This window comes from Aedes aegypti, chromosome 1 (genome assembly GCF_002204515.2).
Source record: "Aedes aegypti strain LVP_AGWG chromosome 1, AaegL5.0 Primary Assembly, whole genome shotgun sequence".
NCBI lineage: Eukaryota > Metazoa > Arthropoda > Insecta > Diptera > Culicidae > Aedes > Aedes aegypti.
Window position 1 is genome coordinate 173,247,470 of NC_035107.1, and position 27,131 is coordinate 173,274,600.

Consider the following 27,131-nt stretch of genomic DNA (forward strand, 5'->3'; position numbering starts at 1 on the left):
ATCGAACCAGACACCTTTAGCATGGCTATGCTTTGTAGCCGCGGATGTTTTCACAAAGGCACAACGCTTGTCTTATTTCTATGAATAATGCCATCATTGAGATGCATCACATTTAAAAACTTAATTATTTTTTAAGTGCTTGTGATAAAACACTCTTTTAACCATAAGTAACTTTTAATTAACGGAAACGTCTTACTGTACATCACTGCAAAGTTTTCTCTAATTGGAGAACAAATTAACCATAAATCTTTAACGGCATAGCCAACATTCCAATCAAGATTTTACGGCCCTATTGAACCAGTTCGCCTTTTTTCCTCACTCATGAGCTTGCACGCGTTTTCTATTCAGGAGGTTCCAACATAGAACCGATCTGGAAAATAAATGATAATTGAGAATCTTAATGCCAATAAAATTTATTGCTAAACGAATTCGTTATCATCCTTGATTAATTTCTCAAATTGGTCCTCTCGCGGAATCCAATCTCAGCCACAGTGTTGGGCGTTTCGCGTTCGACTGAAAAGGCAGAACGAGAGCATCTGCAGCTCGTAAAACTGGCAGAATAATGACTGTTTTATAATTTTTCAATTTATTGCCTTGCGCGCATACCAGCTGCATGATACTTCGATTGCGAGCCAAGGGTTATTTTTCCGTGGTTAGATCTTCCATTTATGTTCATTCGATACAGTCTCACGGTGTGTAACCTAGTGCTACTGTCCTTCCGATGAGCGTCCATATTTAATGGCCTCGTTTTTGGAACCAGGGCCGGACTTACATTTTAAAACGAGACTTGAGATAAAAAAATGGTTTACGAAAAACTACCTAAAATATACCTACTTGATATTTTTGTTTTCTATGAACAGAAGCCAAGATAAACAAGATATTCAAGATATACAAGAAAATGTTTGTGGGTTAGGCGTGGGCCAATCCCGACAAAAACTAGTGGGCAAGACTTACCTCCAATATAATGTCATATTCAAAGTATTCAATCAAACTTGAGATTCTCGTAAAACATTTTGATGCAAAATCAATAAGCTCTGTGTAATGTCAATACGAACCTGAGTGAAAGCAGTTTACGAATTTCAGGACTTTTCTTTCCACTGTGGAAAGTACCTCTCCTGTAGGTTTGCATCAGGTGCGGCAAATAACAGTTGATGAAGAGTTGCTCTTCACGCGTGTACCCAGTACTCGTCTGCACTGTTGCAAGAGATTATTAGAAAGAAATTGATTTCAGTTATTTCTCAACCTGCGCATTTTCCCGCTTTCTAGGTGATTCTCGCCTTTCAGGCCGCTGAAGAGGGTTAAGCTGCACTTTTATGCACACTGCTGCCATGCAATTCTGCGTACCGCGTTTGGTATCGTTGGAATGAGAATCGTGACCCACCAAGCCCCGAGAAATGGTGGGTAATAAATTTTACAATGATTTAGATTTTTGCTTCTTGTGTTGAACAACATTTATCGTTGAGATATGAAGAGAAAGGAATCCTTTATGTGCCAGGAACGAATATTGGGGTCATAATCCCGTTCATTTTCAATCGAAACCACGCAAATTGGTAGTGTTTGATATGTGGGAGTGATAGTGTAGTTAGCAATGTATATTAGAATAAGATGACTACGATTTTAAGATGAAGATGAATCGAAGCCAAACCTCAAATTTTCAAGAGTACAAATCTGGAGAACCAAACACCAGTATGAGCTGAAAACTTAATCGAATGCTCACCACCAGCTAGTGATTAACCGATGAAGTTTTCAGCTTAACGATCAACGCTCCGTCATTGTAATCATCGTCATCAACAAAACTTCACAAGCAGTTTTTCTGTTCAAAACTAAAAATTATTCGATAATGTGTTCACTGTGTTTCGGTTGGAGAAAAGAATACAGTGAACACATTTTCCCGTAAATTTTCTTGATTTTGAAAAATCTGCTATTGAAAATTCTAAAATCAATGACGAATCCTGCCCCCTTAAACGGGTGTTTGATGCTCCAGATTAGTGCTCTTGAAAATTTTAGGCTTGGCTTCGATTCATCTTCACCTTAAGGTTTTTTTTTACCAATAAGGTATTATTTTCATGGATGTTTTGTAATTTTCACCTTTAATGTTTTGTAATCAACATCTAAAAGAATTATTTTAACGATGATAAATAAAAGGCTTCATAAATTTGAAACTTAAAATAAAATAAAAAAATGCTTAAGAATTTTTTGAGGATGAACTGCGTAAAGGGTTTTTAAAAATTCCTCGAGGGATTCCTCAAACTATTTCGTAATGGAATTTCATAACGTATTCCATTGAGAATCCTTTCAGAGATTCTGCCGAGGAAGCCTTCTGGAATTTTTGCAGGAGTTATAACTTAGCTTAATAACTTTTGGAGTTCATCTTAGAATAGCTTCAAGAAATCCTCCATAAACAACTTTGGCGTTTCCTATCCGCTTCAGTGGTCTTAATGAAAACCATCAACCAACGGCTACTTAGTAAAAAATGAGTTTGATTTCAATCTCTGTAATTAAAGTATAAAGCGTATTTTTTTCTCTCCAAGGTAATTGTTATCTGGACTTCCTAAAAATGGGAGGCATGTTTCTTTTCGCTCGGGTGCTGTCAGTTCAATCGGAGATGGCGTCGAAACAGCAAGCACTCCGCGAGCGTGCTGTACGGCACCGTTCTTACGGCACGAAAGGAACCAGAGCAACTTGCCCCAGTGCCATTACATTGAACATTTTTTGGTCCCCTCGGTGTCCTAGTGTACAAAAATAAAGGATGCAAAGCAGTTGACCAAGAGTTCTGTCATACTGCTCCAATATTCATTGAAGTTTGTTTTGGAAAAATAAACATTATGGTTTTAATAAAAAAAAAACTTAATTCGTTGAAAACAAAAAATAAAAAAACTGTATGACTGAAAAATTCTCATTTTTTTATTAAATGCCCGATAATCCCTTCAGAAATTCCTCCAGGGATTTTTCTGAAGATTTCTCGATTAGTTGTTTCAGACATTTCTTCCGAGATATCTCTGAAACATGGATTTTATAAGTTATTTCTCTATAGGTTCCCCGAGGAGTTTCATAAGAAATTTCTCCAGGGGTTTCTCTTAAAGTCTGAGATTTTTCGTCATGGTTAATTGTCCATGTATTCGTCAAAAAATTGTCCGGGAAATCCACCATCGATTTCATTAATTACACTAGGTTATGCGAGGATTTTGTTTTAAGAAGTTCTCTTGGAGGATTTCTTTGTGATTTTTTAAGGATTTCGTCAACAAAACAGTGCCAGAGAAGTCAACAACTTATTCATTTACTGCTATTCAGATACCGTTTTGATTCATATTACGGACAGCTTCAAATTCCGGACACTCTACTTTGTATGGGAAGCATTTCACGCGAAATGTTTCAATTTTTGCTGTTCAAAAGTTATCAATTTCAAGGCTCGTTTTAGTAAACTTTTTCCATAAATATCTTTGAAAATTTATAATGCCCAACTATCTTAGATGTCTCTTTGGTGGTTTAACGATTTCGATTGATGATTTGACTGTTCCATTAATGATTATCATGAGCTGTCCGGAATTCGATTCAAAGTGTCCGGAATATGAGGCAAAAATGAGGAAGCGTCCGGAATAAGAATCATGAAAAGGCCACACATTTTGATTTATTCAAAATTATTGAAGTAGCGGAAGCGTATTCTTCACCCACCGTTCGAAAGTAAAGGGCTTCCGACGCTCGATAGCGTTAAGGAATCATACAGAATGATTTATTTTGTATGCTCTATGCTGGGTTATATTTCCCTGAGTCCTTAAGTGTCCGTAATATGAATCAAAACGGTATATCTAAGATTTCCTCTGCACGTTTTTTCATGAAATTCTCCGGAAAAAAAATCTAGAATTTCTGAAGGAAATATTATTATATTGTAGGTTTGACCAACAAAGATCTTCCTGCAGCAAGGTAAACCTGGTAAACGGATCCTGTGTAGAGCCTTGCAAAGTATAGAGTTGGGTTTTTTTGCTTGAAAACATCAAATAGATTCCAAAATTGTAGTGCTTTGGGCGAAGCTGATGTGGTAATATATTTATCGTATGGGACAGAGACTCTTTTCATGGGTATGGTGATAAGGGTAAGCGTCGTAGTTGTCGATTACTCGACTTCATGGATCTCTCTGAGAGATTTTATAATAAATAATACCATTCATTCCTCTAGAGTTTAGGTTCATGTGAAGAATAACTCCAGATATGCGCGTAGGGCTTTTCTCAAAACTACTTCAGTTAATCTTCCAAAAGGATTGAAGATGATTTTTCCATATATCCCTGCAAGTTTTTTTTTCTGAGGTTCCTTAGGGAATACCTTGAAACATTTCTGCAAGGGTTATTTACAGAAATTTCTTGAACAATGTCTTTCGTAAATCCAAATATTCCAAAGAGAATTGCTCTTGGTACACCTCGTATAGTTATATTGGTTATATTGGTGGCTGAATAACAGTTTATTTAGCTTAAATGCTGTTTATACAGCTCATTTCAACTGAATACACTGTTATTCAGCTACGAATGTTTTCTGGGTAGGTTTCTTCAGGTTCTATCATCATTATCCGTGGTAATCATACAATTATTCATATTTTTGATCTAATAAATGTCTCGCCGCCGCCGTTATATTACGTTGAAAATTATGCTCGGTTCTAGTTGGGACGTAATGCTCATGAGAAAAGGAGGGGTTTCATCGATTGATTATAATTTCATAAAGTTTTATTTCACGATGAGCATCGGATTCATCGGATCAATTGAAAACCTAGTAAATGGTATAGTAATTTGCGATTTTTATTTTCTCCGATAGATTTGGTGGAAATTTTGGTTTCAAAATCGTCCATGGCATCGAATTGAGCAATTTTTTTTATATCACTGTGTGGTACGTGCCAGTCTATGAAATAAGCCAGTCTAAGCCGCTACTGCGTTACTGTATTTTTTCAACCTTCAACACTCTCGACTGTATCAATCAGTCGAAAGCAGGCACTCGAAGTGTTCGGCAGTCTAATACAACGGTATTCGAAACTTAAGTTCAAAAACCACTTTTTGTTTTCTATTCTGTAAAAAGTTCGCCAAAAACTTATTTTCGATTCAAAGCTCACTGTATCAAAGTTGGCTTGATTTAAGAAATTCTTTATGAAAGCAGTCCGTTTTTGAAGTATTGCATTCTAATATAAATTGTGTAACCATGTTTATTTATAAGAATACTGTAAAAAAAAACAACTTAACTCGGTTTCATTTTGATTTGCTTATATTTTTTATTAAAAGGCTCAAGTGCCATAAGGCATAATGGAGCTGAACTCATTTGAATTTTTCTCCAGTGAATTTGGAGTAGCTGAATCGGATTCCGCTCTCAGAATGGAACACACGATATAACTCTGCGCTTCAGGCTCTCAAAGTTGTATAAAATACCGATTTTATTAATGTTTACATAAAATTTAATTATGATTTATCAAACTTTATTATTCAGGTGATTACGAAACGAAGCCAAACTTTGAATTTTTAAGTGCACATGACTGGAGAATCTGTCAACCGTTCCTGTTGAAAATCAATCAAATTGCTTGCTTGCTGGTGGAGACCAATGCGATAAATTTTCAACGCGGAGCGCTGTTTGGTTCTCAACACTTGTGCTCTTGAAAATTCGAGTTGTGGCGTCGTTCTATATACCTTCTTTAAGTAAATTTTTGACAAAGTTACAGCATTCCGAAGTTGGTCAGAGTACTGGACGGGTCAACTAATCTAGTTTTAAGGTGCACCCTCGGAGATGAGCTATGACCATGAGTTAAAAATTCAAAATTTTGAAATGAAATTCCGAAGCGATTGGTGCGCCAAGTATTAAGATCGGTTAAGAAACAATCAAGATATGGCCATTTCTCCGAAATCGGTGCTGGTGGATCCGAATGGGGATCAAATGATTTATCTCCTCAAAATATGTACTGCAATGGACCGATGCACGAGTTTATTATTTGACGTTTGAGCGGTGCCGTGTTATTTACGTGACCATGATAACGAGTGAATTCGGCACCGCTCAAACGTCAAATTAGTGAACTCGTTCATTGGTCCATATGTTTTTCTCCATAGCTCATCATGAACAATCCTGTTATAAGTTGAAAATTAGCCTTGGACAGATTTGGCCTCTCATAGCGCCGCCAAGTGCCCCTTGCAGAGGGGAAATTTCGGTTGTGACACCAAAATATATCATGCGACGGCTCACTCTTCATGTCTAATCATAACTAGGTTAACTTTAGACTAAAAATGCTAAATAGAGTGACCACTTTTGGGACCACCGGATGTTCCCGGAGGAACCTGTCATTGGGGACAGTTATGTTTTTACACCAAAACATATCTTGTCGTGAATATGGTAACTGTAGACTAAATGTGTATATTAAACTATTGTGACCACTTTTGGGACCATCGGATGTCCCCGAGGACACCTGTAATTTGGGGTAATTGTGTGTAAACGCCAAACAATGTCGTGTGACGGCTCATTCTAAGGGTACACTCTTAGTGGATACATGGGATTGGAAAAAAAATGTTTCCACGACAAAACATATCATGCGACGACTCATTCTCATGTTGAGCCACTTCGCTTTCGTTAAGTCAATTTTCTGTAAAGGATGGATATATCTGAATATTTTATAATAATTAACTTTTTAAACGTTTCCATGGAAACAAAACAAGAACAATGTCGTCATCGATACTCAATGCCTATCGAGTTACGCCACGGTCGCAGTAGCGAATCCTGATCTTAATTACAATCAACCCACCATGAGTCAATGTTCCATTACTCGATATCGACTCATGAAACCATACTAAAACATGATATCATGAATACTAAGAAGGTTCCTTCAAACAGCTTTCCAAAGAATAGCTGTTCCATGACTCGATAATTCCTTGAGTCGATGGTCCCTTCAATATGGAGGTTTGGCTGTGGAAAGAATGAAAAAGAAAATTTAAATATACATAGTGGTTTTGAGAACTTAAATCAATTGAAAGCAACATTATTTACAATGAAAATCAAGGAAATATAAATCCTTATTACTTAAATTTACTATGATTGTTCTTGAATATAAAAGCAAATGTTCTTATTAATATGCTTCCTTATGAAAAGTCGACCTGAAAAACTGTCCGAGTGATCAAAAGAATGACATTAGAGATGTGTTGAGTAAATTTGACTTTGAGTGCATGAAACTTTTGTACGATTTAATTAAGCAAGAACAAACCGCAAATTTTACGGTTCCCAAAAGCTAACACTATAATTAAGAAGCAAATATGAAATTATCAAAATAAATTTCAAAGGATTCGGCTCCGTAATGACGGAAGGCGCATGAGCCTTTCCAGTCAATGATTAGGTGTAAAAATAGTAATATATACATATTGAGTCTACAGTTACCCTATTACCGACAAGACATGAAGTATGAGACGTCGCATGATATGTTTTGGTGTAAGAACAGAAGTGCCCTCAAGAACAGTTTCCTCCGGGAACATCCGGTGGTTCCAAAAGTGGAAATTCTAGTTAATATCCATGTTCAGTATATTGTTAACCTATTCATGACTAGACATGAAGAATGAGCCGTCGTACGATATGTATTGGAATTCAATTCCAATTGTCCGCAATCACAAGTTCACAATCACAAGGGATATCCGATGGTCCCAAAAATTGCCTTTGTAGTCAAATACGCACGTTGAGTCTACAGTTGCCCTATTTACGACAAGACATGAAGAATGAGCCGTCGCATGATGTTTTGGTGTCACAACATGGCACTTGGCCATGAGTGGCTTAATCTGTCCACGGCTCATTTTTAACTTATAATAGGATTATTCATTATGAGCTATGGAGAAAAACATATTACAGTACATATTTTGAGTGAATAAATCATTTGATCCCAATTCGGATCCACAACCACCACCGATTCTGGAAATCCGGATTATCACTGGTATCCGGTGACCATAGTTCATCCGTGGGTGCACCTTAAAACTAGATTAGTTGACCCGTTCAGTACTTCTTAAAGAATTGAAATCGGTCAATTTTTGACAAAGTTACAGCATTCCGGAATCGGCCCAATTTTTGCCTGTCCCAGTTATTTTGACAATCCTCTGTATATAAAAACAAATAATTTGAAGAATTTCTTTGTGTTATTTCCAAATAACTATTAGATTAATCACTTATCATTATCTTCAAAAATGTTTCAATTAATACATTGAGAGATTTTGAAGTTAGTTTTGAAAAAAGAAAACTCTTGAAACCTTGGAAGGGGCCTCTGAAAAACTTAATGTAAACAGCCATCTGGGTTAATTCATATACGAATCATTAGAATAATGCTTGTACTTCTTGATAAATTGGTTGAACAAGACATAGCAGCGCTTTTAAAAGAAACTAATGGAACAATTTCAGCAGGTTCGCCAAAAAAATGAAGGACCCTATGCAATCCACGAATGAGTAATTCAAATTTGTGGAATTTTCGAAATAATCCAATAAATAAAATGGCACCTTTCATAAAACAGTGACGCAAAGCACAATAGAATTTGTTGTAGCAATATTGCATTCGTTATTGGTAACATGTTAAAAGATATCGTTTATTTATGTAACAAAGGGTGTTCCAGAAAAAAATAATTTGGGTAACTAAAAAACGGGCTGAGGAAGTCGCATTGAAGCATCCCTAATTCTAAGACCCTCGCATCTAGTCAAATCTTGTTGTTTATTTATCAATATTTATTTAACATTTTGCAACAAAACAAGACCCTGCTACTCTATAAGCATAGTTCACTCATTACATTTTTTTGATATACATAACGCATGTTTAGAATTGGATAAACATAAAAAAAAAACAAACCAGGAAATTTCAATGTCCATAAAATCGAGGTAAAATGTACATAAAATTGAAGTACATAAAATATGGGTTAATATAATCTAGAGTCCACTAACTACAATTACAGCGCATCACATCATGAAAGTATCATAATGTGTCAGTTCACCTTCATATATGCCGTCATCTATGCCGTTCTAAAAAAAATCTTTCCGTGTTCATATAAACCACATGCATACCTAGGGCATTGGTCCTGAGTAAACCACAAAGGTCACTTTGTCATAAAATGGTCTCATTCATGTAGGATCGGAAGAAACTAACGTAGGCACAAACTGTCAGTCACCCTGAAATTTAATCCAATTTCCCCCCTTTTGTCTGTTTTATTACCACCACTAACACTGTCTTTAGGTCTATTTTGCACAAAGATAGACTCAGACGGACGTTCCTCCTTAACGTTGAACTAAAACCGGACCCGAAACATGCTGCAGTTGTTGTCATCGTCGTCTTCGAAACCGTCACAGTCTTCGCATTATTGGGGTGGAAGTTGGCAGGTTAAAAACCTGTGGCCCTCTCTTCCCCTAGCTAGACGATGGCAGACATTCGAACCAAACCGAAACCAAATCTTCTTGCGGTTTTCCAACGTGCCACTTTTAAAGATTTAGTTTGCGTTCCGTCAGTATCTTCTCAGGCGTTGGTAAGCCGTTTTTCCGACACTCTGTCTTAACGGTTCTCCATGTCGGAAACCATACAACAGCTTATCACCACTTGTCACTGACGAACTGTGATGATGTTTTCTGCTGCTTTTTTCTATTTTCTGGCTTAATAAAATTGCCATAACTCAGAAATTTCTGCGACAACCTCTTCACAATAATGTTTCAAAAACATTATTTTTTAACGGTCATACTGAATATGGCGGAGAAATTTTATCTTGTTGAGTAAAAGAGTAGAATGGAGTAAAAGTAAAGCCAAAACAGACAACTGCGTTTTCAGTTCTGCGACCAGAATCGTTTTCGAATTTTTACTCCCGTACAGTACCAGTTTTGCGAGAAGGATCGTTTTCGGATTTTTACTCCCGTGCAGTACCCGAACGGAGAATAATTCGTTCGTTTTATTATGCTGTTGGACAAATGTTGTCATGCTGTGAGCCAACGATAGAACGCAACACAGCTAATTCCTTGAAAAAAAAAAAAAAAAAAAAAAAATAAACCAATACATGCATCCGCAACGTCGGATGTAAGCGAAAATCTGTTTTTGAGTTTTATTTAAGACTGCAAGCCATATCCTCAAACATATAAAAATGTAATTATATACAACACGATGCTTGACAGCAGGCTCTGTCCCAGTTACGGACGCAACGCCAGAAAGACGAAGAAGAAGGTAGTAGCTTAGATAGGCGTTGAGTTCAACACTTCATAGATTAAATTAATAGTTTAAATCGAAATTATACAGCTGCCAGAGACAATTCATTACTTTCATAAATCTGTTAACTTATATTCCAATAAGTTCGTGAGTTCAAGATGACCCATCTAAGATCATCACGAAAGAAAAGTTACCTTTTATATGCTCCCTTGTTCAGCACATGATATAATGTTGAGTTGAGACCTTTCATTTGCTAGATATGTGCTAAAGCAATTCCGCTTAGACTTAAATGCATTCAAATTTCATATTTGTAATGTTACACAAATAAATTACTTAACTTGAATTTACATGAATAGAAGTTCCACTATGATTGTTTTTCGACATTCGGAATCAATATGTTGAACCAATATCATTGTCAATTTAAATATCAAGTATCGACTCATGGTGACCAGATTGTACGGTTTATGAACAAAAAGTCGAAAGGATATAAGATCGAAAGACAAAAAATCGAAAGGACAAAACGTCGAAAAATTCTAGTTAGGGAATCTTCCTTCTTCGAAAAAAGGTTCTCTTCTATATTGTTATTCGACCTTTTGTCATCGACTGTACTTATCACCACTCACGCAAGTACTGCTGCTGCAAGACGTCAATACCATTTTCGTACGTCCCATAAGCAAAAATGGGAAAAGGTCAATGCAATAACACAGCTGTGTTAAACAGGTTCGAACTAGAGTGCCTATAAACAAGAGTGACGTCATGTTCCAGTTTTGACAGGTCTCCTGCTCGATTGGAACACGGATTTGTATGGAAATGACAGTTCGCCGCTGTTCCAATTTTAACATTGACGCCACTCTTATCTAAATCCACTCTGGTTCGAACTATTCCGGATGCGGTGGGACTGCAAGATTGGCGATTGAGTTTTTGCTTGTGCTGTGTAGTCCAATCTACGAACCAAAGGTGGAAACAGCCTCAATAAATTGTGAATTTATTATATGGATTGAGTGGTTCTCGATACACTAGGCTAGAAACAGCGCAACCAAGAGTTTTTTGATTGGTTTCCTGCGATAGCTATGGATAAGAAAAATTTGCTTTCAATGGGCATCAATTGTCAAGATCACCAGCTGAGTTTTGACCCAGGCCGCATTTTACCGCACGGAGAGTTTGTGTGAACTTGCAAGAAGGCGGTTTCGTATGATAATTTGCTGCGGTGCTTGATATGCGGAGGGAATATGGAAATTGAAATTTGCTATTAAGATTAGCGGTTTGAGTCGTCATATTGGTTGACCATCGCAAGTGAAAATAAAACAGGCAATAAAGAGTTTTGTGCCATTTCATGTAGCCTTTACAGATTGGACTCGATTATGGCTGTCGTCAATCATACCTAACATATACCCAAGATGAGCAATGTTTAAATGTTTAAAATGTTAATAAATATTGGATAATTATCACCGATTAATTAGGTTGAAATTTATAATAACACATATTTACAGTCTGTTGTATAATCTATATTAACACATATTTACAAATATATGTACTTTTAATTGTTGTACAAGTAACAATTGATGATGATATTTTTGATATTGTGTTTTGGTGTATTAAGTGTTTGACGTAAAATAAACAATACTTTGTTTTTCTCTTCTTACAGATCAGAACATTAATTTGGCGGCTACTCTGCGAAACATATTTAACTCAAAAACATCACTACACGGATCCAGCATAGTATCGACATATCGTTTGACAATAATTTATATGTGAACGTTAATGATTGAATACTGCCTTATTATACTCATTGAGGATCAGCTTTATCCTGGAATAACTTTGTTCTACAGTGTCAGAAGGTATGACTCTAAGTGGAGTAATCCAGATGTTTGTTGATTGCACTTACCGAAAATTGAAAGAAATTGAATATAGAGTGCGGCTATATAATCGTCTTTTTAAGGCGATGTTGTGAATTATGTGTTCGTGATAAGTTGCATGCACATAAATCCTAATAAAGACTCCAAAACATTACTTGTGCCGGTTGTGTGATGGATTGCAGACGCTTTTGATTTAATGTTCACATGGAGCTATCAAAAGTACAATTGATTTGGAAGGGAATCAATTATTTATTATGACAACCTACAATTAAATGGTGAGTATTTAGTATTAATAATTATTACGTCGTATTCAAATTAATGAACGGGATATATTAAAATTAAGGTACAACGGGGCAAGTTAAAATGGCAGGGGAAGGATGAAATGGCAAGGTATCAAAGTAAAAATATATTATGATGAGAAATTTAATTACAGAAATAATAGGATAACAGATGGAATGAGCTCTTATGGAAGAGAAATTTGCTAGCAATAAATTATCATATTCAAAATTTTACATTTCTTCTTGTTCCACCCGTGTCAACCTGCCCCGTTATACCTTGCTTGATATTCGATGTTTATAATTTTAATGCAAATTTAAACATTATTGCAATTGCCTCACCTTACTCTATGTTTTTAATTCAAATACTCATTATATATATATATACATAGAGTAACATGAGACAAAAGTTTGACCTTAGTGGAATAATTATTATTTGCAGAAAAAACTATAACAGTTGAAAATAAATTAATACCGCACATTAAGCCACCAATATTATTGTTTGTAATTTGGCTGAACGAACATGTGTCAACCTATGGGGTGCGATCTGGCTATCAATGGACCGATTCACGAGTTCACTATCTGACGTTTGAGCGGTGCCGTGTAATTGACGTGACCATGGCAACAAGTGAATTTGGCACCGCTCAAACGGCAAATTCGTGAACTCGTGCACAGGTCCATAAGCAGCCAGGCTGCTGTCAAGCCTAAATTTTCATCAAAATGATCCGAGTATGCCTAGGAGTGTTTGGTCACTACTTCATCACGCTAAAAATAATATACATTTTATGTGACACAAAAACTATCATCTGCTAAAAGTGTTGAAGTAAAGTTCTACTTGATCTTATTGATGCGTATGTTTTTTTTTTAGATATTTGTGAAATATATTTTAAACTAAAATACGATCAGAAATTCTCCAATTCAGCTGATATATTGGATTTATTGCCTGCATCAAACTGTAACAGCTTTGTGTGAAATATTTTAAGTGTGCACCTTGATAATGGTTTCCTGCGAGACAAACAAACAAACAACGGTTAGTACTGCTGAAAAAAATCGTGTTCAAATGGACCGATGCACGACTTCCATTGGCGTAGGAACAGGGGGGGCCAGGGGGGCCAGGCCCCCTCCAGAATCATCCAGGCCCCCCCAGAACTTTTGATGGTAATAAAAATAAAAATTTGAAAAAATAAAAAATATATATAATGAGAAAACCTCGCTTGTCTTACACAACATCAGCGTGGTAGTTCTGACTTCGGTGAATCGTACGGCAACCGAAAGCTTAATCGTCCGGCTGTCGATCGAATGGCTACTGTTAGAACTAGCTTCTTGTGATATGCGGTAAGTGCAATTTTTCGACATCTTTGTTGCAAAAAATACTGTGGTACAAAAAGCATTGATATCCTGGAAATTTGATTCCCAAAATTCGTCTTTTTCTGAATAATGCTGTTTCAGCATAAAGCAGAACATCTCTGCATTCTCATGTGTTTGGAGGAATCCCTTCTCGAGGTGTCCGGTAATGAAGATTTCCCTTAAAAGAATTTACTAAAGAAATCCATAAATTAGCTATAACTCGTACAGTGTCCGAAAACAAATAATTGAAAAACTAGACTAAAGGAATTTCTCAGACAATACAAAGCGGGGTATTTTGTCAAAAAATTAGGCTTAACTTTCAAGACTTTCCGGCATGGCCAAGTTTTCTCCAGATGAATAACAGGAACTTAACCTGGTATGAAAAAATGTAACAAAACCGACCATAGTGTTTAATTTCAGCCATCAATTTTCTCTTTGATTTTGATTCAAATTATTAATTATTTTTGCATTAATAAATTAATTGCTTAAACTATATTTTTCCAGGACAACTAATTACCGTTTTGATTCATATTACGGACAGCTTCATATTCCGGACACTCTCGTTTGTATGGGAAACGTTTCACACGAAATGTTTCAATATTCGCCGTCTAAAAGTTCTCATTTTCGAGACTTGTTTTATTGGGTTTTTTCCATAAATATCATTGCAAATTTATAATGCCCAACTACCTTAGACGTCTCTTAAGTGGTTAAACGATTTCAATTGATGATTTGACTGTTCCATTAATGATTATCATGAGCTGTCCGTAATTCGAATCAATGCGTCCGGAATATGAGGCCAAAGTGATGGAGCGTCCGGAATAAGAATCATGAAAAGGCCACACGTTTTGATTTATTTAAAATTATTCAAGTTGCGGACGCGTATTCTTTACCCACCATCCGAAAGTTAAGGGCTTCCGATGCTCGATAACGCTAAAAATCATACAGAATGATTTATTTTGTATGTTTCAAGCTGGGTTATACTTCACTGAGGCCTTAAGTGTCCGTAATATGAATCAAAACGGTATTTCATTTTTTTTTGAATAATTTCCAACACAAATTTTTCAAAAAATGTCGATGGTCTTTATAGAATTTTAGTATAAATAATCAAATTCTTCAAGGAATATTTAATTGTGGGGCTTGTTCATACTTGCAATTGATTCCGGAAAATTTCCCCGGGTTTTACATAAAAAATGTTAATTATTTTTCAAAAGTTCAGTTTTTCCTCGCAATTTTTCCAAAAAAAAAACATTGATTCTGTTTAATCTAACGTTGAGATAATTTGCTGAAAGTTCTATTAGAAATTCTTCTGTAAATTTATTTATATCATTTTCCAAAAAATGTATTACAAATTCTTTCGTGAAGTTCATCAAAAGTTCTTAGGAAATATTTCCAAAAAACTGCACGAATTGCGTCAAAAATTCTTCTATGTTTTTTTTCTAGAAATTTTGCTTTCAATCCCCGGATTATCCAAGAATTAGAAAGAAAATTGTTGTTGTCTCTTGCCTCCGAATTTTCAGAGGAAATTTGTTACAACCCCCCCGGAAAACTTTTGCTTCCGAAATTAGCATTGCGGTAAAGGAATCTTTAGAGAAACATGTAGCAAAATAACTGGGAAGAGGGAAGATATACATATATTAAGATATTCTTGAAGATTTTTGTCTTGATCTTCCTTAAAATACTTCTTTAGAAATAATATTACCAATTATTGACAGAATCCATATTCTTTGTTTGAATTTTTGCGCGATACGAGAGTGGATTCTAGAGAAGCAAAAGTCAAGGAAGGATAGATTTCAAGGATTATTTCTAAAGAAGATTTTGATGGACCTCATTGAGAAATTTGTTTTATTCGTAAATTAATTATAGAGGTTTTAAGATTATAAATTATCTTTCAATGTGCCATTGCCCATCTATTGTTCTACCTGCTTCAACATTTTGTGGTTAACCCTTCCTTCACATGACGCTTTGATGAACTTCGTACAAAAATCTTTCCATACACCAAAAAGCAACATTTTAAATAATCTAAATATAAGGTTAATCATGAGTTTTGAAAGATTGCAGTTTTTTTTTTATACGTATAGTTCCTGATTCCTATAAGTCCATCAGGAGATTCTCATCAAATTTTCAAAGTAATGCAAAAGTTTCCCCTTATATTTCAATTCATTTAAATCTTAAATTAAGAATTTTACCACAATACATCTTCGGTAATGTTCTTAAAAAAACACCTGTAATATTTTTGCGTTAATTCGTTATTCGCTAAAAGACCCTTCAAAAAAGTTTTTTTTTGGTTTTCTAAAGGTAGGAATCAGTATGTTCACCATAGTATCATGAAACTTCTGAGTTCATGCAAAATATTATCTTTTAGATTTTAGTTACAAATACTTTCAGTAAAAATTCCGAAAAAAGTAAAAAACAATAATTTTTGTAGTGCAGCTTTTTTGTGAGGTAGATTGTCAACAAGTTTCAGAAATTCAACGTTTTTTAATTCTTGAATTTTAAGACAAGAATGTAGTAAATTTTCCAAATAACATCTTCTTCTTCTATCTGGCGTTACGTCCCCACTGGGACAAAGCCTGCTTCTCAGATTAGTGTTCTTATGAGCACTTCCACAGTTATTAACTGAGAGCTTTCTTTTGCCAATTGACCATTTTTGCATGTGTATATCGTGTGGCAGGTACGAAGATACTCTATGCCCTGGGAATCGAGAAAATTTCTTTACGAAAAGATCCTCGACCAGCGGGATTCGAACCCACGACCCTCAGCATGGTCATGCTGAATAGCTGCGCGTTTACCGCTACGGCTATCTGGGCCCCTACATATAAGCTGCAATTATTAAAAAATACCAAGAAAGTTCTTCTGAACCTTTTTTGTATTTGTTTCATTAGAAATCTGGTATGAAATGATTCGTAGAGGATTTTGTAAAACAATCCCTAAAAAATATTGAGATATTCCGGGAGTTATTTTTGAACCAAAAAACTGGAGAGTGGATACACTTTTAAATGATATTTATGGAAGAATCCAGAGATTACCATTCCGAAAAAATGGAGTTATTTCTAGAACCAAAAATGATACTTGATGGAATTTTTGGAGATTTTTTTTGAGAAGTTGAGAACAACAATGCTAAATCCTAATAAATCTCATGAAAAATTTCTTCAACATTTTCCCAAAAGAATCGTTTAATTGCTCATGAAATTCTTGTGGAATATTACAGTATTATATCCTTACAGTAAGAGTACAGGAAGAGTCAATCAATTTTTTTAGCATGAAGTCTGGATAATTTTTCCTGCGATTTCGTGTAAAGAAACTTTAGGAAGAACTTCAAAAGCAAAGTTGAAAAAACTGTTGGTAAACTCTCTCAAGAATTCGTAGAATGAATACTTGCTTAGTGATCTTGAAGACATTTTTGGTGAGAAACCTAGAATTTTGGGTACTATATTTTGAAGAAATCCTCAGTTATTCCTAAAAATTCTAACGAAATTATTAATGAACAGTAGATTGGAGTACCTTTTTCCTTTTAATTCCGCCCTAAAGGCTTATCTTTGTCAGATACGCGTATTTCGACTACCACTTACAATCTTCTTCAGTGTCAGTTACTCGTATTAATAAGGGATACGAGTAACTGACACAGAAGAAGACTGCAAGTGGTAGCCGAAATACGCGTATCTGTCAAAGATAAGCATTTAGGGTTGAATTGAAAGGTACAAGATACTCCAATCTACTTTTAAGTTTCTCTATTGAGATTCTGCTCAGAGGATTCGAATACATTAAAAATAGTTATTAATGAACACTTTATACCAACAATTGCAATTAATATGTAATAAGTACGTAGGAGACCTTTCAGGAGAAATGATTAAAAGAATCTCTAATGCATTCTCTGGCAGAATTCTTCAAGAGATTTTTTAAGCAATTCGATAGAGATTGTTCGAGAAATTTTCTGCTGAGATCAAAAAATCTGGGAATGATTTTCCTTGGGATTCCCAGGACGAACTTAGTGAAAACTGGTAATCTGGTAGATCTTGGAGAAAGTACTGAAAAGTACGAAAATAATTCATGGAGAAATTTCCGTAGGAATTCTCAGAGGAATCTCATCAAAGCACATGGTTAAATACCTGAAAAGTTCGTGGAAGAATCACAAAGGACATATCTGGTGAGTTTTTTGTTTTGCTAGAATTCTTGAAGGGTTTTTGACTGGATTACAAAAAGAATGAAGCTTTTTCGTAGCGAAAATTGCTGATACAAAAATAACAATAAGAAATGAAAAAAATCAATACAAATCTGTTAAAACTATGAAATTTGTGAAAATCGTGATTATTGTGACCGACATTACATCTGTAAAACAAATATTTGCTAGGCCCCCCCTCCAGAAAAAAATCCTAGCTACGCCAATGACGACTTCACTGTTTGACGTTTGAGCGGTGCCGTGTTATTAACGTGATCATGGCAACGAGTGAATTCGGCACCGCTCAAACGTCAAAATGGTGAATTCGTGCATCGGTCCATTGAGAGACCAAAATGTTCGGAACCGCATCCCTCAGGTGTCAACATATTTACTCATTTTTAGCTATGGACCGATGCACGAGTTCACTAATTTGACGTTTCAACGGTGCCGAATTCACTGGTTTCCATGGTCACATAAATAATACGGCACCGCTAAAACGTCAAAAAGTGAACCCGTGCATAGGTCCATAGCGTGAGTAATCCAATGGTTTCTATAGTTGCTGTAGTTCTGTTTATGCCGTTTTTATTAAATTAGCTGCAGAACTAGCATTGCCGGGCCCTGCCTATCGATAGATCAGCCTGAATCCTGGAAAAGTAGAGCACAACGTTGGATTACATTCAAAATTAACTAAATACCTCCAAAGTTGGCTAAAGTTTTCTCGCTTGTACCATTAGTTGCGGTGAAGTGTTCCTATAGAGGAGGATCCTATAAGAAAATTATTGGAACACAAATTGAAAATTTACCTCAATTAAAGGAACATTGTACCAATAGATGGAGGTATATTTTTTCACTGACTTGACTTAGGTTACTATGATCATGTTATTTTTCTCCTAAGGTAAATGGTCGATACTTCCCGTTATGAGAATAACGGTATCAATGAATTTTCAACGATAAAATGGAATTCAAAAAAAGTTTCAAAATGGGTTGTCTTAAAAGAACTTTTTCCGCATCGATGAGGCAAGAGTTGGAATCTAGTGTAGGCAAAAGTTCGCTGATTGAAACAAAAAATATCGATAGTTTTGTGACAGGAGTACATTTTACGTGAAATTTCGAAGATTTTTTCCGAGTGATCAGGCATATTTAGCTAAATTTTAAGTTAATTTGTAGTTTCGAGGCATTTTCCCGTGAGATATGGCTGGAACTTTTTCCCCGCTCATTCGAACTTTTGCCTCAATATTGACCGAAAATGGTTTCAGAACATTTATTCGAAAATAAAAATGCACCTCAAAGCATCTTTACGACAGGTCTAGTTACGCTCTATCATAAAAAAACTAATAATGTTTCATTTTTATACTTCTTCATGCAATGATAGTTTGACCGAAAATTACAAATTTCTTTTCGAAAAACAACAAAAGATCATAACTTTTCCAAATTCCAATTAATTTCTATAATATTTGGAGTAAAAGTCTCTTACCTTCAAAGCATTCCACCATGATATTGATAACATTTGTTTTGGAACGAGATAAAAATCTTAAAAAGAACTTTTGCCCCACTCGAAATTTCGCCCCATCTTTTTCTATAAAATTCAATAATTAAAACCGCTATGTCTTTTATTCTTTCTTATGCTTCACACTATTGGTACACTGTTCCTTTAGTTGCGGTATATTTTTAATTTGTGTTCCTATAGTTGTATCCGTTGTTTTTTTATGGGATCCTCCATTATAGGAACACTTTACCGCAAATATTGGTAGAAGTAAGAAAAGTTTTAACAATTTTTGTGTTATATCATCAGTTTTAAAGCAATTTGAACGCTGTTTTCAACTATTTCGTGTATCATGAAGCCAATACGTCGATTGGCAGAATCAGTTATGTGGCTAATGCAATAAAATCACTGAAAATGGCACTACCGCAACATCTATAGGAATACCCCCAACTAATGGATCACTTACCCTACATATTATTTTATTTCATGCAACATGAAAAAAGCATAACAAAATCTCATACAAAATCTAAATTGTACTAATTGCTATTATTGATTCATCAAGCGTGTGCTAGAATAAGAGCGCAAGTAGGATAACTCAGTAGAAGCATTAACCTAAGAATGCTAATGTCGCTGCTGTTTGTGTTACCAACATCTAGTTTGCCACGAACTGACAGCTTGAGTACCGGGCCTCAAAGTGTCAGATTAATTTTAAGAACCAAAACAACATCATGGTATAGAACAAACAATGAAAAACCATAATTTTAAGTAATAAAAATTGAAATCAGTTTTGTGACAACTGCGCCATTAGCGTTCTACTACTAATATTTCTATTGATAACTCGGATATGCCGGAATATGATGGAAATATCGCTGTCAAAAGCACTATCTCTACTTGCATCTTGTTAGCATTGTTCACTGATTAGTGAATAGAAATTGATTATGTTACCTACGTCCTTATTGTAGCCCACGCTTGTATTGAAATTTACAACCTAATGCACGTGGGGCCCTTCAGGAGCATTGGCATTTTGAAAGGCGCGTAATCATCTGTGGTCAGAATTGTAACCTTGATCTTTGCCTCTTCTTTAACATTACTAATAAAACGACAAGTCATTGGTTCGCGATCGAGCGTGTTGCTGTTATGTTTTTTTTATTAAACGAGATTTAATTAACTTCAACAGAACTTAACGTATGTTTCCAAGGCTACGTGGATAAGAAGCAAAGTGGTTGTTTAGTTATAAGTATAGGCATCCCTATCGCGCGATATGTTTAGCTATGGGAATCTCCCTTACATGACGTAGAACCGAATTGTTTGATCTAGTCCGATCCAGGCGTAAGTACATATTTGATCGAGAGACTTTTGAATTAATTGACAGCCGGTGATTGGATTTTCAGACGATTTCGGTCAATGGGCACATTAACATCATCTTTGTGGTTCTTTCAGACAGACAGCATGACTTTTAAGTATTTAGGAATGCTTGATGTTCAAGTTGGCGTGGTGGATAAAGTACACGTAACGGATGATACACATGCAGAATGAATAAACCATTGTTTGGAAAATAGGTGTCAGCCGAATCGTAGATCTGCTTTGGAAACCACGACGAACGAATAATTTTGAAAATATCATAATATATACTTATAGGAATATATGGTCGGCGTTTAATCACAAGGGACCAAGTACAAAACATAAAAAAAACAGAATGTTCTATCATTATATGGAATATTACAAAAAAAAATGGTGAATTGTTCATGATGCAGTTGATTTTGAATTCCAGCTATTTAACATATTTGGGTAGTTGATCATAAATTGCAACAATTTCTGTGCAGACTGAGCGGACCAAGTGTCGAAAAGCATTGATTTGATTTACTGTTGCATATATTTTAGTTGATTCCAAAGCCCGATGAAAGATTTTGGTAGCTTTACAGTTGTGTAGTTATATAATGACACTAATTTCGAAGTCAAAGATATGGATTCTCGAAGAGTTTACAATTGGGCTTATTCTACGCGGCGCGTGAGGTGAGACGGAAGAGATGTTTGAGAACAAGGTGACAATGGCCGACTTGCTCCCATTTGATTAACATTTGTCGTCTCACGTAGCTCGCGATGAGAGAGACACATCTCGACACGCGCAGAATAAGCACAAATATTGATGTCGAAGAATGTTGGGAATCTGTTTATTTTAAAGGTTTGAACCCAGTTTGACGATTGTGCTCATTCTACGCGGCGTGTGAGGTGAGACGAGTCAAATGAGATAACAATTGTCGACTCTTTCCCATTTGATTAACATTCGTCTCAATTCACTCGAGCGGAGAACAACTCGCCTCTACTTTCACGCTGCGCAGAATAAGCACAACTTCAAGAAACTGTTCAGTCTGAGTGAACTAAATCACTGAACGGTGTTCTTCAGTTCAGTCACAGTTGATAAAGTGCGCATTTTCTGGTTCTTCTTTCTGACAATGCGTCCCCACTGGAACAAAGCCTGCTTCTCAGCTCGGTGTTCTTATGAGCACTCCCACTTAGCTACTTTAGCAAAATGAGCACTGAATTTTCAATGTGTTCGCAACCACCAATTTTAGAAGATTTTGGAATCATTGGACAGGTGAGCTGATTTTACACAAAATATGTAAAAAATCAGAGGTGTTTGTTTTCTTGATCAAAAGTTATGTGCGATTTTGAAAACATTTTTTATCGCGCTTGTGCAATTTGCGGTCAAATTTTGCTATTGCGATTTTCGCTCGCTCGCTGTATTATACATGAGATATTAGGCGGCATCCACAAATTACGTAACGCTCAAAGGAGGGAGGGGGTAGGCTCGAGCGTTACGACTCATACATAAGTTTTAAAATTTTTATTCAAAAAGCGTTACGGGGTGGGGGAGGTTGTCGAAAATTTCCAATTTGAGCGTTACGTATTAAATGGATGCCGCCTTATAGAAATTGGTGCTAGGGGTTATCCAAAAATGACGTCCATAATTTGGAGAAGGAATAAAAACTTAAAAAAATCAGTGGTTGCGAAAACATTGAAAAATTAGTTTTTCTGATAAAATTCAATATGGCTGTACTGAGTGCTTCGTGAAGCCCAAACAGGACAGTTCGGTTTTGCGTCGTCCGATAGATTTGGCTCACGGTTTCGCGCATGTTTTCGTCGCCGGAGATTTTTTTTTTCCTGTTTTGGAGCGTCTTGCTGGGTAGTGCTTCGTGAAGCCCAAGCAGGACAGTTTTTACATTCAGAAATGGAATAGTGAAAAGTGAAAAATGAAAAAGTGATTTGTTTGATTTGTGTTCTCAGTACTGTTGGTTTTTGGCTGCCCCAAGTTCACCGAACCATCCGGAAGTGACAGGCAGCACATAAATTTAGAGAATCAATCCGGTGAGTTTGTTCCAGTATGATACTTTTTCTTTTGTGAGCCTTCTGGATCGTTTTTGTCGTGGAACTTCTGATCGTTTCTTGAACGGAAAATGTTATTTTCGGAGTTTGATAATTATGTTCAGATTGCGCATTCTGTCCGGGCGGGTGTTACGCAACTAACAATCGGTTGTGGATGCTTTTTAACCGTTCGATGACCCTGGAGGGATCGATTCTGCTTTTCGTATAATTTTGAGCAGAAAAACCGACTGTGTTATCCTAGGGTGTTTAGTTCGAACGCGCTTCCTTTCGTTTTTCGATTATCTAAAAATACAGTACCACCTAGTACAGTTTTTTAATAGGCGAGATTTTTTTTACGCGTATCGTTATTTTATACAATCCGATGACCCTGGAGGGATCGGTTTTGCGTTTTACTGGTTATTGAGCAAAAATATCACTGCACAATCGTCAAGCATTTCGCGAAATACTATTTATACTATAAATAAGCTATTGTTTTCTCTTTTGATTGCCGGCATTCAAAAGATTAATTTTAAAACTCTTAAACAACAAATATTTATGGTCTATCGCCAGCTTTCTAGGCGAATCCTGACAATATACCTTCCCCAACCTCCAACTCCGTAGCACTTATGAGGGTGTCGCTGAGTCGGTGGCCTCTCATTAAGTAAGTGCTACATCAACATTTCCTTCCCCTATCCCAAGTTACGGTAAAGATGGGCGTGGCCGGGAATAGCGATATTCATGCTTTTAGTATTCTTGTTTATGATTTGAATAAGGTATACTCCCCTGCCTTGTTCTTGAAAGTAGTCAGGAAGAGATTATTAAAAAGAAACATGAATGTTGCTAGTATCCAATCTACGAAGTATACCGTAACTACGCTAACGCTAACGCTAACGCTAAAATTCAATATGGCTGTACTGTTACAACATCGTGTGAATAAATATACATTAAATTTTTAGCTAAGATACTTGCATGTTATGTAATTACGCTACTTTAATTCAATTCGATTCAAAAATAAGAGATCTGTTGTTAAAATGATGCTTCGAACGAGTGTTAAAATAAATTTATTTTTAAAACATTTTCTAGCTGTGTAACCAACATAATTACGGCATTCTTTCGTCGCTATTAGTGTTGCGTTTGTCTGTAAGGTTCCAATTTGTATAACGGTTCTGCTTTATTCTGAAGTTCTAGATCGCTTTGTTCTACATGCCTTCACAATCGCCAGTAGTAGAGTAGCATATTAACGCTAATCATGCTATCAATCATCAATGCTTCCACTCCTTACCATTCGGAATATGTGATTTGAAAACGAACAATAATTTGGTTTCATTATGCATATTTATTTAAATTCCTTTCCGACACACCCTTCTCCACGAGAAGTGCTCTTACTTAACTATACCTTCCAGTCACGAGTAGCGAAGAGTAGAAGACAATTCTAAGGTTCCGCAAAAAACGACCACGGAACGGTCTCCACTTCCAATCAAATGATTCTGATGGCGCTCGTTGATCGAAGAACATAGCTAAATACGATTAGGGGCCGTTTGAACCTACTCGTGAGGAGAATAGCTCTATCATCATTATCGTCCTTTCCACGGCAACGAATGAGATCGTTCATCATTGCTAGCTCCAGGGGCTTTGAGTGGGACTAACTTGCGCTTGTGCTTTAATGTTCTACAGGTCACAGAACAGTTTGTGCTCTACGTAGAATGATCTTTTTTGCTCTTGCGTTCCGTTTTAGATGGGACATTATAAGCTGGGAATATTATAGACTGAGTTTTAGAAGCATTAGGAGAAATCTTTCGTTTTTGCAAGTATGAAGACAAAATATCCAAACACCAGCTCAGGACTCAGACTTGGAGTTCTGATAATTAACCTGAGGCGTAAGATTGGACAGATAACTTTGGATTATTCCAAACACTGTTGAATGTTTTTTCTATGTCTAGAAAAGCCAGTAAAATAGCTTTTAGATTTGTTGGATCGAATCAAATTTGTTACACGTAAAAGTTGATGAGTGGGCAAATGTCCATGTCGAACTCCGTACTGATCATTGGCCAAAATTGAATTTTCTTTAATGTGGACCATTATTCTGTTCAAAATGACCTTTTCAAAATGTTTACTGATGGAGGAAAGCAAGCTGATTGTACCAGCTGGAAGTTTCTGTAGGATTTTTTGTCTGGTTTTAAAATAGGTACCGTAAAACGGGGTAACTTTGATAATGCGGGTAACTTTAGTGCGAGACCCACAACACACTAAACGAAATAACAAACTTTCTATTAATCAGTTAAGCAAAACGAATGCAAAAATAAAGAGTATTAGTATGACACTTCATGTCAAAGCTATTTTCGTTGGAATCAAGTACATTTGAGGATTTATAGGCAAATATTAGAAAATTTATAAGATTTTAGCATGGTTGAAACGCTCACAAACAATCTGTTCTGCGATCACTATTTGATGTAGTTTTGAATAGTTGGTCACTTATCTTTGACAACCTAGTTATCATAGAACTTGAATATGGTCTCAAATCTCTTAGGGAAAAGCATTTTCACAAACTGGGAACATTTTTGTAATCCAAGTCAGAAATTTCTATATAGCGTTAAACGCCTAGAGGTATGCAACGCCCTATAAATGTTCCGTAATGCATTCAATTTTGTTCGATTTATACTCAATTATCAAAGTTACCCCATAACAGAAAACCGACTTTTGATTATTTGAAAAATTACATATCCATTCAGAATAAATCTTTTGGCAATCAATCAACTGCAGTCGATAGTGAGGATATCAGTACTTGTTTTAAAAATATGAATTATAATTCTTTGAAACAGCATGCATAAATATTCAAGTTTTCTTCGAAAAAACTATCAAAGTTACCCCATTTCACGGTACAACCTTGGCAATTTTTAATTTGTCAGGAAAATATGACAACTGAAAACATTTGTTATATATATCAACCAAGAATAAGCTACTCTCTGGATATTTTTTGATGAGGATGTAGAAAATTCCATCATCGTTCAATTGAAGACGGTTTATGGACAGACGGTTTATGGACAAAAGGTCGAAAGACAAAAGGTTGAAAGACAAAATGTCGAAAGGACAAAAGGTCGTAAGGGCATATGGTCGAAAATGATTTGCTGGTGGAAAATTTTTCCTTTGAAAAGAGGGTTTCGACCTTTTGTCCCTTTTTGTTTGTTCTTCGACCTTTTGTCTTTTGTTCTATTATCATAGTTTTTTTTACTGATAGAAGGTTAAACAAGTTCTAATGAATACGAACTTTTGCACGTTGCACTCCCAAGTAACCAGATAGCACTTTAATTTGCCCTGCTTGCCAATATAGTGCTATATTAGCCGTATAATAGCCCTATAAGGCCAAAAAGGTGAATTAGCGGGCTAGTGGTTACTTGGGCTTTACTGATGGGTGGCCCCAAAAAACATGATCGCCTGAATGACTGTTTTAATAATTTTGAATAGTTTTCAGATTTTCAGCCAAAATTTTAAAAGATGAGATTACAATTTGGTTTAGTTGAGGTTGAGTTTTGGGCGATCTAATGCTGCTGAGAAAGTTAGTCATGTTTTTCCAGTGTATTTTTTTAAATATCACAACTTCAGTAAAACAAAATTCAAAATTTGTTGTTCCCAGCATAACTACGAAGTAAAATTAACCCGTATAGGCCTGAGTGAAAACAAAAATACTAAAACCCTCACCGCTCAACAATAGTTTCATTCACGATTCAAATATTTTTTTGTCAGTATACTGGCCCACATATCTAGTTTCTAGGAGTAGCCGAAAGAACTCGGGAATACTCCTGTAGCCGGAGTTATTGCGTTGGGTCACTGGGTCAAGTCGGGTAGAAAAGGCGATTTTTTGGGACCTGTCAAGTTATCTTTATTAATTTCGAATGGCAATCATATTAATTTGCATAAATCATCAAGATCTGCTATTCAACATTATTAATGAATAGTTTTGCAACGTTTAGAGTGTACCGGAGGAGGCCACTTGGACTTAATGCCCTGAAGAACTAGCTTTTGTTTTGTTGGATACTAAACCGTTTCAATACTTCAAAAGTAGAGATCGAACATAATTGTTCACTAAACTGCGTTTCTATAAGCTTGACGTAGATTTTGAGGTACAAATTGTCCACTTTATCATAAATTTGAGGCATCCCGGCGACCCGAAAATGGTCATTTGTAGGTTTGATCAAATGTAACAGTCATGGTTATCTAATTTAATCGTTTATCGGAAGGTTTACGATGATGCGTTTTTGTTAAAACTCCTCGATGCAGAGGCCACATTATAGATGATTCTGAAAATTATCTGTGACTTGAAATTAGCCTACCTCCAGGGGCGCAAAAGCAAATAACCCTTGTCACCCGACCTGACCCAGTGATCCACCGCAATAACTCCGGCCACATGAACATTCCCGAGATCCTTTGACCACTTTTAGAAACTAGATATGTGGGCCAATATACTGCCAAAAAATAATTGAAGTCCGTTAAGTATTCG

General features: G+C 36.0%; 1 protein-coding gene across 2 annotated transcripts in view; it reads left to right on the forward strand.

Annotated features, from left to right (window-relative positions):
• LOC5570607 (cadherin-99C) overlaps positions 1-27,131 on the forward strand; it is a 414,362-nt gene that overhangs the window by 67,127 nt on the left and 320,104 nt on the right. For both annotated transcript variants that reach the window (XM_021853635.1, XM_021853641.1), the window contains exon 2: positions 11,802-12,287. The gene's annotated coding sequence lies outside the window, so the exon portion shown is untranslated. The remainder of the gene's footprint in view (positions 1-11,801; positions 12,288-27,131) is intronic.